Source organism: Pan troglodytes, chromosome 6 (assembly GCF_028858775.2).
Source record: "Pan troglodytes isolate AG18354 chromosome 6, NHGRI_mPanTro3-v2.0_pri, whole genome shotgun sequence".
In the NCBI taxonomy this organism is placed as follows: domain Eukaryota; kingdom Metazoa; phylum Chordata; class Mammalia; order Primates; family Hominidae; genus Pan; species Pan troglodytes.
In genome coordinates this window covers 84,415,189-84,429,754 of record NC_072404.2, presented here as the reverse complement: position 1 = coordinate 84,429,754, position 14,566 = coordinate 84,415,189, and the positions used below count along the sequence as shown (strand labels likewise).

General features: G+C 46.8%; 1 protein-coding gene and 1 long non-coding RNA gene across 2 annotated transcripts in view; both read left to right on the top strand.

Moving 5' to 3' along the window:
* LOC745916 (DNA mismatch repair protein MutL) overlaps positions 1 to 14,566 on the top strand; it is a 69,631-nt gene that overhangs the window by 27,627 nt on the left and 27,438 nt on the right. The gene's annotated exons all lie outside the window — the stretch shown is intronic.
* Positions 1 to 14,566, top strand: part of LOC129135518 (uncharacterized) — a 48,839-nt gene that overhangs the window by 16,083 nt on the left and 18,190 nt on the right. The window lies entirely within an intron of this gene.

Here is a 14,566-nt window from a genome sequence, read left to right as displayed (position 1 = left end):
GCAGAAACGATGAAACCTTATAAGAGTGAGATTATCATGTACAAGAGTGAGATTATCATGTACAAGAGTGAGATTATCATGTACAAGAGATCCCAGGAATACTGACTTGATGAAAAAGTCACATGAGAGCACTCAGTTTGGCAGAGCTTTTCTGCCGAATGTTTACTCACATTCACTGTCCGAGATTCTATACTGGGGGTACACACGTCCTCTGCCCTAAGGCAATTTTGAGTCCAAGAGACATTTTGAGGCCTAAAAATCATAGGAAACTGCCCCTGAGCTCACACATATTTCCAATGGTGTCCCCAATTTCAGGGAGTCCATGGATTACCTAAGCCAGCCCCTCCAGTTAGGCTAAGAAACTCTAGTCTATATATCAAGTCTTGTATCATATGTATTGCTCTGAACTCAGAAATTTCCCTTCCATTTATGGATTCTATGAATAAAATGTCACATGTACAAAAAGACTAAGTCGAAAATTTCAGCTGTGCACAGTGGCTCATGCTTGTAATCCCAGCACTTTGGGTGGCCAAGGGAGGAAGATTGCCTGAGGCCAGCAGTTCAAGACCAGTATAGGCAACATAGCAAGAGCCCATCTCTAAAAAAACAAAACCAAACCAAATTAGCCAGGTTTGGTGGCTGGCACCTGTGTTCCAACTACTTGGGAGACTCATGTGACAGGAAGATCACTTGAGCCCAGGAGTTAGAAGCTGCAGTGAGCCATGATCTTGCCCCTGCACTCCAGTCTGGGCAACACAGCAAGATATTGTGTCAAAAAAATTTTTTTTAATAAAAAGTAAAAGTTACATGACATTCAGAGACCATCCAAAAAACCCGTGGGTTCCCGGTGGGCTCGGTGGCTCATGCCTGTAATCCCAGCACTTTGGGAGGCCAAAGTGGGTGGATCACTTGAGGTCAGGAGTTTGAGACCAGCCTGGACAACATGGTGAAACCCCATCTCTACTAAAAATACAAAAAATTAGCCAGGCATGGTGGTGGATGCCTGTAATCGCAGCTACTCAGGAGAGGGCGCTGGAGAATCACTTGAACTCATGGTGCGCAGGTTGCAGGGAGCCAAGATCGCACCATTGTGCTCCAGCCTGGGCAACAAGAGCAAAACTCCATCTCAAAAAAAATAAAGAACCTGCGAGTGAGTTCCCACACGTTTTCCTAATGGGCTGCTGCTTTCCTAGGAGTCTCTCGCTCATAGAAAAGGCACACACTGAAAGAGGAAGCAGATCCCATTGCTGTGGAAGTCCCATTGTTAGGAAGCTCTGCTTTTCTGGAGTTCAAATTTGCATTCATGACGCTTTAAACCGTCAGAGCTGGGTGGGTCCTCCTACAACAAAATAGTTTGCTGTCTCTCTCCTAGTTAACAGGCTTTCAAATATTAGAAGATCAGTGTTCTGACCCCATTAAAATTTCTCTTTTGTGGAATGAAAAGCTCTGATTTAACCCATCTTCAAGCCTGGTTTGCATATTCCTCTCTCTTCCGGCCAGCTTGTCTAGACACACTACACTGAGGCCGTGCCCATCGTAAATGATGTTGATACGTTGTCAAAAAATTGGCAAACGAGGCGCGGTGGCTCATGCCTGTAATCCTACCACTTTAAGAAGCAGAGGCAGACAGATCACCAGAGGTCAGAAGTTCGAGACCAGCCTGTCCAACATGTTTAAATCCGTCTCTACTAAAAATATAGAAAAAATGAGCTGGGCGTGGGGGTGCACATCTGTAATCCCAGCTACTTGGGAGGCTGAGGCAGGAGAATCACTTGAACCTGGAAGGCAGAGGTTGCAGTGAGCCGAGATTGCATCACTGCACTCCAGCCTGGGTGACAGAGCGAGACACCATCGCAAGAAAAAAAAAAAAAAATGGCTAAACAGCCGAGGTTTGGTCTGATATGTTCAGAAAAAAGCAAAACAGTCACCTCTCACCTTTTCTTTTCCCGCAGTGATGCAGTTGAATACAGCAATGGCTGTAGGTATGCGGCAGAAATATCATTCAAGTGAAACAGAAGGGCTTTCCTGGCCAGACACAGTGGTCACTCCTGCAATCCCAACACTTTGGTTGGCTAAGGTGGGAGGATTTCTTGCAGCCAGGGGTTCAAGGCTGCAGTGAGCTGTGATCCACCACTGCATTCCAGGCTGGGCATGAGTGAGGCCTCTCTCTAAAAAAAAAAAAACCCTTCACTCCCCAAAAAAAGGGATTTGCAAATACCAGCCTTTCAGCATGAGGATCACATGGAGGAACATTAAGATACAGATGCTGGGACCCAGCCCTATTGATTGTAATTCAAAAACTGAGGTGGGGCCTGATTTAGCTCCATCATTGGAATCCATTCCCATTTGAAACTCTCTGGGTTGGACAGTGCAAGAGAGATCCTAAAGAAAGCAAAATCACTATGGACTGAAATGAGCAGACAAGGTTTTCTGAACATGGTGAAATATGATCTGGGCCTCGCTTGGGAGGGCTGTGGCCAGGCCTTGAGTCCTTGGCTCAGTGGGACCTTCTGAAACAGCCTCCAAGCTGCGCCCCTGCTTCCTTTGCTTTTGGATGACCCCCTCCAGCAGCTTTGGTGCTGATGGGAATAAGTCGACCTGCAGCGGAAGTTCAGCCCAAGTCTCAGCCCAGCAGCCTCCCCAAACCTGGCCAGGGTCTGGTCATGCTGCCGTCTCTGTGGTTCTCTGTGGAGTTGTGGTTTCTGTACCTTGAAGAGAACTTCCCCTTCTGGGACCCAGAAACCCAGTGAACCCTCAGGAAAAAAGGGAATGAAATTGCTGAAGACAACTCTGTGGCAGGGAGAGGGAAAAGAGGCTCTTTGTTTTTGTTTTTTATTTTTTTCTTTTTTTATTTTTTGAGACAGAGCTTCACTCTTGTTGCCCAGACTGGATTGTAATGGCTCAATCTCGGCTCACTGCAACCTCTGCCTCCCATGTTCAAGCACTTCTCATGCCTCCGCCTCCAGAGTAGCTGGGACAATAGGCACACACCACCACACCCAGCTAATTTTTGTATTTGTAGTAGAGATGGGGTTTCGCCATGTTGCCCAGGCTGGTCTCGAACTCCTGGCCTCAAGTAATCCACCTGCCTTGGCCTCCCAAAGTGCTGGGACTACAGATGTGGGCCATCGTGCCCAGCCCTCACTGCATGGATTTTCTAAAAAAAAAAAAAAAGATTACATTTGTCTTACTTGCCAAAAGGGAAATTAACCTTATCTCCTCTCCTTTTTAAAGAGTATTTCCTTGATAAACCTTGTAATATAAATAACTTCTTTTGTGCCTTTGATATGTACCTAAATCTTTTAAAAAGGTAAATGAACTTCTTGCCAACATTACAACCCAGGATTTTTTTTTTTTTTTTTTTTTTGAGACAGAATCTCGCTGTCACCCAGGCTGGAGTGCAGGGGTATAATCTCGGCTCACTGCAACCTCCACTTCCCGGGTTCAAGCAATTCTCCCATCTCAACCTCCTGAGTAGCTGAGACTACAGGCGTCTGCCACCACGCCTGGCTAATTTTTGTATTTTTAGTAGAGACAGGGTTTCACCTTGTTGGTCTGGCTGGTCTTGAACTCCTGACCTCAGGTGATCCACCAGCCTCGGCCTCCCAATGTGCTGGGATTATGGGCGTGAGCCACCGTGCCTGGTCACAATCCAGGAATTTTTTTCTTAAGAGCCTAAGAGTCTTGTCTTTGAAATGTAAACCTGGAGGAAAATAGTGTCCCTATCTTCCTGTTGCCTAGGGAGTTTAGCCTAGGCACCTTGAGCTGTTACTACCTGCTTGTCAAGGAGATGTGAGAAGTTTTATTTTTTCATTGGATACAGGTAATTAACTAGCATGGATGGCCACGTTGATTTCCAGGTGAATTTAGGATGAGTGTTTAAGAATGCATAGCAGGCCAGGTGCGGTGGCTCACACCTATAATCCCAGCACTCTGGGGGAGGCCGAGACGAGCGGATCACTTGAAGCCACACAGAAATCGAAAGAAGGAGTTTGAGTCCAGCCTGGCCAGTATGGCGAAACTCTGTCTCTACTAAAATACAAATATTAGCTGGGCATGATGGCACATGTCTGTAATTCCAGCTACTTGGGAGGCTTAGGCACAAGAATCACTTGAACCCAGGAGGTGGAGGTTACAGTGAGCCAAGAAGATCACACCACTACACTCCAGCCTGGATGACAGAATGAGACCCTGTCTCAAACAAAACAAAACAAAAAAAAACTGCATAGCAAGTCCTTTTGCATGAGGATGAGTTACTATTTATCTTGAGAGCGTGTATGCAATGGATTGTATCTGCCAGGCTATATAAAAAGGACGCTTTGGCCGGGCGCCATAGCTCACGCCTATAATCCCAGCACTTTGGGAGGCCTAGGCGGGTGAATTACGAGGTCAGGATTTTGAGACCATCCTAGCTAACATAACGAAACCCCATCTCTACTAAAAATACAAAAAATTAGCCAGGTGTGGTGGCACGCACCTGTAGTCTCAGTTACTTGGGAGGCTGAGGCAGGAGAATCGCTTAAACTGGGGAGGCAGAGGTTGCAGTGAGCCGAGATCGCACCACTGCACTCCAGCCTGGGCGACAGAGCAAGATTTTGTCTCAAAAAAAAAAAAAAAAAAAAAAAAAAGGAGGGTTTATTTCTCTTTGCATCTCATTAATGGATGATCTGTGATGGGCATCACAGTCTGGTTTAATGCTTATTCAGTAATAAAATTGTTTTCTTTATTTTCTGAATTTGTGGAGAGAATATTCTAGGTTAACAGAATAATCTATTTATTTACTTATTTATTTTGAGATGGAGTCTTGCTCTGTCTCCCAGGCTGGAGTGCAGTGGCCTGATCTCGGCTCACTGCAATCTCTGCCTCCCAGGTTCAAGTGATTCCCCTGCCTCAGCCTCCCAAGTATCTGGGACTACAGGCACGCACCACCACACCCAGCTAATTTTTTGTGTTTTAGTAGAGATGGGGTTTCACCATGTTGGCCAGGATGGTCTTGATTTCCTGACCTCATGATCCGCCGGCCTCGGCCTCCCAAAGTGCTGGGATTACAGGCGTGAGCCACCGCGCCCGGCCCATTGCTGACATTTCTAAACGGCAAAACAAATGCAGAACAACCACCTCAGACTGGTTACCGTGTGAGAGGGTTCAGTGTCTTTTGTGCTTAAGCCACTGTTGACATGGGGTTGTTACTTGTAGCCAAATGCACACGCCAAGACCTTTGTGGTCTCCATCGGTGTCGACTTGTCAGCGAGGGGGTGCACTCACTGAGTCCCCAGCCTGATGGTTCCACCTATGCCTCCTGGATCAGCCTCCTTTTTTTTTTTTTTTTTTTTTTTTTTTGCCAAGAGATAACACAATTTATTTAAATATATTCCAACTCAAGATGAAGGCAAGCGGTTTACTTAGAAAGGTTTACATATTTTAGCTATAGTTTTTCACTGAACCATCTTTTTTGAAGTGCCATTCTTTTCATTCATGCTTCTTTTATTCTCTCTCTTTAGAAGTTCACAGTGTTATATAAGTCAAAAACAAGACAGAAACCACCCTAAACATATGGCTTTATGTACATAAAAAATTCAATAATGTTGCCATAACCCCTAATACAGTGCTGGATCAACCTGCTTTAAGAAGCAGGTGGCGGCAGGTCTCAGCGTTGTAGAACCCCAGTATTTAGGTCCGTGTACCCGATTCACAGTAAGGCAAATATTGACACATCAGCGCTTAGGAGCAGAGAAAGATACATTCAATTTGGCCAAAGCAAGAAGGCGGGAGACCTGAACTGTCACAACCGACTGACTTGAACTCTCACATAACTGGGGGCTTTCATGAGTGAGGTGGGTATCCGGGAGGTGACATCCCCAATGATCAACACTGTCTGCACCCCTCGGTGAAACTTCTGGATGCCATCAGGGAGGTCTGCATGACCTAAAGATCGTTGTTCTTTAGAAGAAAGACAAGTTCATTAATCATGCATGCAGCCCCTGGGGGTCAGGATATAAAATTTATCAATGATGAGTGACTCCCCCCTACTGAAATGACTATGAAATGAATCATGCACAAAGAAACAAAAGGACAAAGAAAAAGGAAAATAAGTGAAACAAACACCTTATTTTTTGTTTGTTTGTTGGTTTTAAGTTCTAGGGTACATGTGCACAACATGCAGGTTTGTTACGTATATGTACATGTGCCATGTTGGTGTGCTGCACCCGTTAACTCGTCATTTACATTAGGTATATCTCCTAATGCTATCTCTCTCCCCCTTCCCCCCAACCCCTGACAGGCCCTGGTGTGTGGTGTTCCCCACCCTGTGTCCAAGTGGGAATTGAACAATGTTTTTGTTTTTGTTTTTTTGACACGGAGTTTCTCTCTTGTTGCCCAGGCTAGAATGCAATGGCATGATCTTGGGTCACTGCAACCTCCGCCTCGTGGGTTCAAGCAATTCTCCTGTCTCAGCCTCCTGAGTAGCTGGGATTATAGGCATCCACCACCAGGCCCAGTTAATTTTTGTATTTTTAGTAGAGACCGGGTTTCACCATGTTGGCCAGGCTGGTCTCGAACTCCTGGCCTCAGGTGATCAGCCCGCCTCAGCCTCCCAAAGTGCTGGGATTAGAGGTATGAGCCACTGCGCCCGGCCACCTTATGATTTTTATAACACAGGCTCGGTTGCAACAGGACTCAGACTCTGGAATGGCACTGGGAGGAACAGGACATCGTGGCAAGGCTAGCTGAGTCTGCTGGCAGGGACAGCACCCTAGGACTTCAGGTTCCAAATAGAACGTTAGTGAGAGGTTGCCACGGTGGCCCAAAGACATCCTGGCCCGAAGTCTCAATTAGTTTCCTGAATCCCCATAGCAAGGTAGAAACATCCGCTGACCCGGGGAAGTGGGGAGACTCAGGCCCTTTTCTTTTTTTTTTTTTTTCCTTTTGAGATAGAGGCTCGCTCTGTCGCCAAGGCTGGAGTGCAATGGCGTGATCTCGGCTCACTGCAACCTCCGCCTCCCAGGTTCAAGCAATTCTCCTGCCTCAGCCTCCCGAGTAGCTGGGACTACAGGCGCGTGCTGTCGTGCCTGGCTAATTTTTTGTATTTTTAGTAGAGATGGGGTTTCACCATGTTGGACAGGATGTCTCGATCTCCTGAGCTCATGATCTACCCACCTCGGCCTCCCAAAGTGCTGGGATTACAGGCGTGAGTGATAATAGGATAATCTTATTATGGGGGGCATAGACTCTTGGCTTCCTAAAGTTTCACTAAAAATCACTGACTTGAGGCAGTTTGATTAACAGGAGAAAAGACACACAAATTTATTTAACGTATATACAGGGGACCCTTCAAAAGGAAGACCCAATCTCCCAAGGAGTTACAGAAACTTAAATACCATCCTGATGCCACAGTAGAAAAAAAAAGACTCAGCCAGGCTCGGTGGCTCACGCCTGTAATCCCAGCACTTTGGGAGGCCAAGGCAGGTGGATCACCTGAGGTCCAGAGTTCAAGACCACCCTGGCCAACATGGTGAAACCCCATCTCTACTAAAAATACAAAAATCAGCTGGGCGTGGTAATCCCAGCAGGTGCCTGTAATCCCAGCTACTCCGGAGGCTGAGGCAGGAGAATTGCTTGAACCCGGGAGGCAGAGGTTGCAGTGAGCCAAGATAGCACCATTGCACTCCAGCCTCGGCGACAGAGCAAGATTCTATCTCAAAAAAAAAAAAAAAAAAAAAAACATGCAAATTTCCCCCAAAGACAACTTTGCAGGGTCCCCACATCTCCCCCTGACAACCTTTTTTAGAGACAGGGTCTTGCTGTGTTGCCCAGGCTCCAGTGCTGTGGCACGACGATCATTCGCTGCAGCCTCAAACTCCCGGGCTCAAGCGATCCTCCCACCTCAGCCTTCCAAGTAGCTGGGACCACAGGCATGTGATTCCACACCCAGCTAATTTTTTAATTTTCTTTTTTAATAGAGATAGGATCTCACTTTTTGCCCAGGCTGGTGTTGAACTCCTGGCCTCAAATGATCCTCCCACCTTGGCCTCCCAAAGTGCTGGGATTACAACTGACAGCCACTGTGCCCAGCCCAAGGCTACTTCTGTTTATTGGTGAAACAGCAGCCATTTCAAAATATGTGAAAAATATATTTTTTGGGGTAAAATATGTTCATTTCCTTCACTGCTAAAAGCTCTGAAAAGCCCCAGCTGGGGCTGGCTGCCTGGGGAAGGAAACTCATCAATCCCACAGAAGTGGGAGAGGCGCTGATTTTGCCCGGCCTCGGTGCTCTGGCTCTGAGTCAGCTACTTAATGAGCTCCCTGGAGCTGACCCTGAGCACAGCAGGAAGGTGTGAACACTCCCTCCCAAAACAGTGAAAAGGTGGAGGGAGTTTTGTCACCTGTTGCAGGCTCCAGCTGCTCCCAGGGGTAATGGCCTGGGTGGCATTCACACCCCCATGTAGCTGTGGGCAGGAAACTCACAGCCAGGCTGCTGGGACGAGAAGAGCCATGTGATGGCTTGAAGTGAAAGAGAGCCAGAGGGATGTCTTTGGGGAGATGAGAAGAGACTCACTAAAGCAGAATTCACAAGGAATTATTTTCTTCCTCCTTCCAGACTCAGCAGGATGGAGGGAAAGTCTCACTGCAGACAGGGACACAGTCAGATGACGTGGCAGCCAGGCAGCAGACAGCTTTTGCTGATGATGAGCTATTACATTAGTCAAGACTTTATTGCAGGTGATAAAACCCACTTCCAATACACCCAAGTGAAAAAGAAGATGATTTGTGTTTCCCATGACTGGGGTGTATAGGGGCAGAGCTGTGCTCTGGAATGATTGGGACCTGACGGGATATGGGATCCATCTCCAGATCAGCTTCTGCACACAGTCAGTGTGGACAAAAAGAGTCACACTGTAAAATATTTGAAGAGATTTATTATGAGCCAAATATGAGTGACCATGGCCCATGATACAGCCTCAGGAGATTCTGAGACAAATGCCCAAGGTGTTAGGCAACAGCTTGGTTTTATACATGTTAGGGAGACACAAGACATCAGTCAATACATGCAAGGTGTACATTGGTTCAACCTGGAAACATGGGACAGCCTGAAGCAGGGGAAGCCGGGGAGGGGGGTTGGGGTGATCTGAGGTCATAGGTGGATTCAGAGATTTTCTGATGGGCAATTGGTTGAAAGAGTTAAGTTATTATCAGGCCGGGCACGGTGGCTCAAGCCTGTAATCCCAGCACTTTGGGAGGCCGAGGCGGGCGGATCATGAGGTCAGGAGATCGAGACCATCCTGGCTAACACAGTGAAACCCCGTCTCTACTAAAAATACAAAAAATTAGCCGGGCGTAGTGGGAGGCGCCTGTAGTCCCAGCTACTCGGGAGGCTGAGGCAGGAGAATGGTGTGAGCCTGGCAGGCGGAGCTTGCAGTGAGCCGAGATAGTGCCACTGCACTCCAGCCTGGGCAAAAGAGTGAGACTCCATCTCAAAAAAAAAAAAAAAAAAAGAGTGAAGTTATTATCTAAAGACCTGGAATCAATAGAAGGAAGATCTTTGATTTTTCCCAATATTGAACCCAGACAAGGGACTGTAGAGACCAAGAATCTTATTTGTACATGAAGCCTCCCGGTAGCAGGCCTCAGAGAGAATGGATTGTAACTGTTTCTTATCAGACTTAATAAGGTGCCAGAGGCCAGGTGCAGTGGCTTGTGCCTGTAATCCCAGCACTTTGGGAGGACGAGGCGGGCCGATCACGAGGTCAAGAGATTGAGGCCATCCTGGCCAACATGTTGAAAACCCATCTCTACTAAGAATACAAAACTGAGCTGGGCATGATGGCATGCACCTGTAGTCCCAGCTACTCAGGAGGCTGAGGCAGGAGAATCACTTGAACCCAGGAGGTGGAGGTTGCAGTGAGCCAAGATCGCACCACTGCACTCCAGCCTGGCGACAGAGCCAGACTCCATCTCAAAAAAAAAAAAAAAAAGGTGCCAGACTCTTAGTTAATTCTCTCCTGGATCAGGGAAAAGACCTGGAAAGGGAAGGGGATTCTCTACAGAATGTAGATTTTCCCCACAAGAGACAGCTTTGCAGGGCCGTTTCAAAATATGTCAAAGAAATATATTTTATGGTAAAATAATTCAATTTGTTTTGGGGCCTGCTATCTGTCATGTGACGCTATGCTAGAGTCACATTGGAATGTGATACCTTACTGCTCCAAAAAGTCTGTTTTGTCAGTCTTAAGATCTGTTTTAATGGTTAATGCCGGTCAGCTGTGTCGGAATTTCAAAGGGCTGAGAGTATAATGAGGTATGCCCACTTCCATCAAGATCTGAACTAGATTTTCAGGTTTACTTTGGAAAGCCTTTTGCCAAGGGCTGGTGGGGGAGGGTGGTCCATCAGTCAGTTGGGGGGCTTAGAATTTTATTTTTGGTTTATACCAGGGATAAGGGAATGGGCAGTTCTGACCTTTCATCCTTACGTTGTGTGTCCAAAGAGGAAATAAAGCCCCTTTTTTCAGCATGATTTGCCGAAATCCAGGTAGGTCCTCCAGTTGGTGCAGCGTGGGTCCTGCACACATCCAGACCATTGCCATCTCCAGGGGGCAGCTATAGCAGCTGACCCAAGTCACAGTGATGTGGCCAGTCTCAGGGCCATGACAGGTTAGGGTGGCTGAGCCCCCCAGCTTCAGTGAGTGAGTGTATCCCACAAAAGGGGATGCCATTGTAGGCTGAACAAAACAAATGCCCCGCACAGCACCCCATCCCTCCCACTGTAATTCTGAAGGACATGACTGCCCTCCAAATGAAGAATCCGCAAGTGGAATGAGCACATCTCCACTACTCTAAGAACAGCCAAAATAGGCAGTGAAGCTCAGCTTTCAGGAAGCGTTGCTTTCATTCAGAGTGGGTGTGCTAATGGAGACGGGAGAAAACTCAAAAGGGGGTGGTGGTTATTGTCAAAAACAAAAGGCATTTTAAAAACTCTGGATATGCTCTTTCTACCCCTAGGCCTTAAATGGCCTTTCCTGTCTTCATCTGGGAATCTCCTATGCATCTGTTAAGACACTGCTCAAGGCCTGGTGCAGTGGCTCACACCTGTAATCCCAGCACTCTGGGAGGCCAAGGTGGGCAGATCACCTGAGGTCAGGAGTTCAAGACCAGCCTGGCCAACATGGTGAAACCCCATCTCTACTAAAAATATACAAAAATTAGCTGGGTGTGGTGGTGGGCACCTGTAATCCCAGCTACTCGAGAGGCTGAGGCAGGAGAATCACTTGAGCCTGGAATGTCAAGGTTGCAGTGAGCCAAGATCACACCACTGCACTCCAGCATGGGTGATAGAGCAAGACTCCATCTCAAAAAAAAAAAAAAAAAAAAAAGACATTGCTCAACCATCGCCTCCTCCGTGAAGCCTGCCTTGGTTCTCCAAGACAAAGTTGGCATCTCATTGCTGCTCCAGATTCCAAGAGTAGTTTGCATTTACTTCACTGGTGTTTGTTTTTTGTTTGTTTGTTTGTTTGTTTGTTTGAGACAGGGTCTCACTCTGTGAGTGAGGCCGGAGTGCAGTGGCACCATCTCAGCTCACTGAAACCTCCACCTCCTGGATTCAAGTAATCCTCATACCTCAGCCTCCTGAGTAGCTGGGGTTACAGGCACACACCACCACACCCGACTAATTTTTGTATTTTTAGTAGAGATGGAGTTTCGCCATGTTGGCCAGGCTGGTCTCGAACACCTGACTTCAAGTGATCTGCCCATCTCAGCCTCCCAGAGTGCTGGGATTACAGGCAGAGCCGCCATGCCTGGCCTCTTCACTGGTTTTTAATCTCTGGCTCATGGGTACTGCCTCTCTCCTGGGTACTTCGCTATGTGAAGTTTTTCTTCCAGCATCCCAAGCATAAACCTAACCCTCAGCAGGTGTTCCTGACCAGTTTGGTGGGTGGTTAAACTACACAGCAAGATGTATATTTCCTGTGAGAGATGGTATTATTTACCACGTGGTTTTCTCCTAATAGAACCCACCTCCCATAATAGAGGCTGTAAATTCCACCAACTTCTGCTCCCAGCCTCCCTTACAAATGGAGGTTGACAAGGGACTCATTTATGGTGAATAAGACTTAAGAAATCTCCAAGGGGCTTTTCCCCCTCCTTGATATAAAGAGCACCTCAAGAGAGAGAAACTCTCTTGCCTGTCCTCTTCCTTCCTGTCGCTGAACACAACTGTGAGAGACTGTGATGCCTGGAGCTGCAGCAGTGATCTTCAGATGATGAGGCAATAGCTGTGGTGGTCATCTTGAGACCGTGAGGCAACAGCTGTGGCAGCCATCTTGAGACCATGAGGCAACAGCCTGGAGACAAAAGCCAACATGTTCAAAATGATGCAGTAGAAATGTTGGAAGTGGGTCTTTGATTATTCATCCTTAGATTCAAGGTGGGTAACATACTTCCATATCACTTCAAAGAGAAAACAGAAACCTCTGTTGTTTAAAGGCATTTTTAGTTAGCGATTCCATTACTGGAACCAGAGAGCATGCTCACTGACATATGCTTTCTCACCCATGGCAGCAGTTAGGGACTCCACAGTACAAACATCTTTTCCCATCTAGCACCAGTTTAGAAAAAGGAGGGCCAAAAACTACCTCAAAAATTAAAATTATGGCCACGAGCAGTGGCTCATTCCTGTAATCCCAGTACTTTGGGAGGCCGAGTCAGGTGGATAACTTCTGATCAGGAGTTCAAGACCAGCCTGGCCAACATGGTGAAACCTTGTCTTTACTAAAAATACAAAAATTAGCCGGGCACAGTGGTGTACGTCTGTAATCCCAGCTACTCAGGAGGTTGAGGTAGAAGAATTGCTTGAACCCAGGAGATGGAGATTGCAGTGAGCTGAGATCACACCATTGCACTCCAGCCTGGGCAACAAAGTGAGCCATGATCATGTCTCAAAAAACGTATATATATATATTAAAATTATGGGTCATGTATTATGGCTCATACCTGTAATCCCAATGCTTTTGGATGTTAAGGCAGGAAGATTGCTTGAGGCTAGGAGTTTGAGACCAGCCTGGGCAACATAAGACCCTATCTCTACCAAAAAATATTTAATAATTTAAAAAATTAAAATTATGAAGGTATTGTCCTTGTTTTGTTTCCAACTATCAATTTATTTGAAGTTAAACACTAAGTGAATAATAATGTTCTGTGGCTTGAGCATAAACTCAAAGATCAGACCTCCTGGTTGGTCACCTGAGTACATGTCTAAGTCACCTATCTATTCAGTCTTTCCCCTCATGTTTTTGTTTTGCTTTGTTTTGTTTTGTTTTTGAGATGGGGTCTCGCTCTGTTGCCCAGGCTGGAGTGCAGTGGCATGATCTCAGCTCACTGCAACCTCCACCTCCCAGGTTCAAGTGATTCTCCTGCCTCAGCCTCCCGAGTAGCTGGGATTACAGGTGCCTGCCACCATGCCTAGCTAATTTTTGTATTTTTAGTAGAGATGGGGTTTCGCCATGTTGGCCAGGCTGGTCTCGAACTCCTGAGCTCAAGTGATCCATCCGCCTTGGCCTCCCAAAGTGCTGGGATTACAGGCATGAGCCACACAACCTCCCCTCATGTTTGTGAAGCATCATTTCCCTCCCCAACCCTCTGACCCTGAAGATGGCACCATGAATAAGGATGCTGTGCCACAAGGGTAATATTTCACTCAGTAATTTACTCAAAGGCTATGAATTATGCAAATATGCTGAAAAGCTATGTGCTGAGTTGCCTTAGGTGAAAAAAAAGAAAATCAGGCAAATATGTACTTTAACCATCAAGCCAATGCAATAATCTGAATGTTACTTGCAAATCACAACTCAAAAGTTTGAGTTCAGAAGCTAAGCAGGAGCTGGTCAGGTGGATGGAGGTAGGGATGGGTATTATAGACTGAAACAGTGAGCGGTGGGGAACAGCCAAATGTCCTCAGGCTGATAAGCTATTCCACAGAACTCAGGAGTGAAATGTGTCAGAGCAAGAGGTCGGAGCATGTGGAGCCAGCCGACATGCTGAGGAGTTTGCACTTGCCCATGGGCTTGAAGGAGACATTGGAGGGTTTAGGTGGAAGAGACATGGTCAAGTACACATTCTAAAAGCCAGGTGCAGTGGTGCACATCTTTAATACTAGCACTGTGGGAGGCCAAGGCAGGAGGACCGCTTGAGGCAGGACTTCAAGACCAGCCTGGACAACACAGAGAGACCCCATTTCTACAAAAAAATTTGGCTCATGTCTCTAATCCCAGCACTTTGGGAGGCCAAGGTGGGTGGATCATGAGGTCAGGAGTTTGAGACCAGCCTGACCAACATGGTGAACCCTGTTTCTACTAAAAATACAAAAATTAGCCAGGCGTGGTGGCACATGCCTGTAATTCCAGCTACTCGGGAGGCTGAGGCAGGAGAATTGCTTGAACCTGGGAGGTGGAGGTTGCAGTGAGCTGAGATCGCCCCACTGCACTCCAGCCTGGGCAACAAAGCAAGACTCCGTCTCAAAACAAACAAAATATTAGTCAAGCGTGGTGACATGTGCCTGTAGTCCTTGTTATTCTGG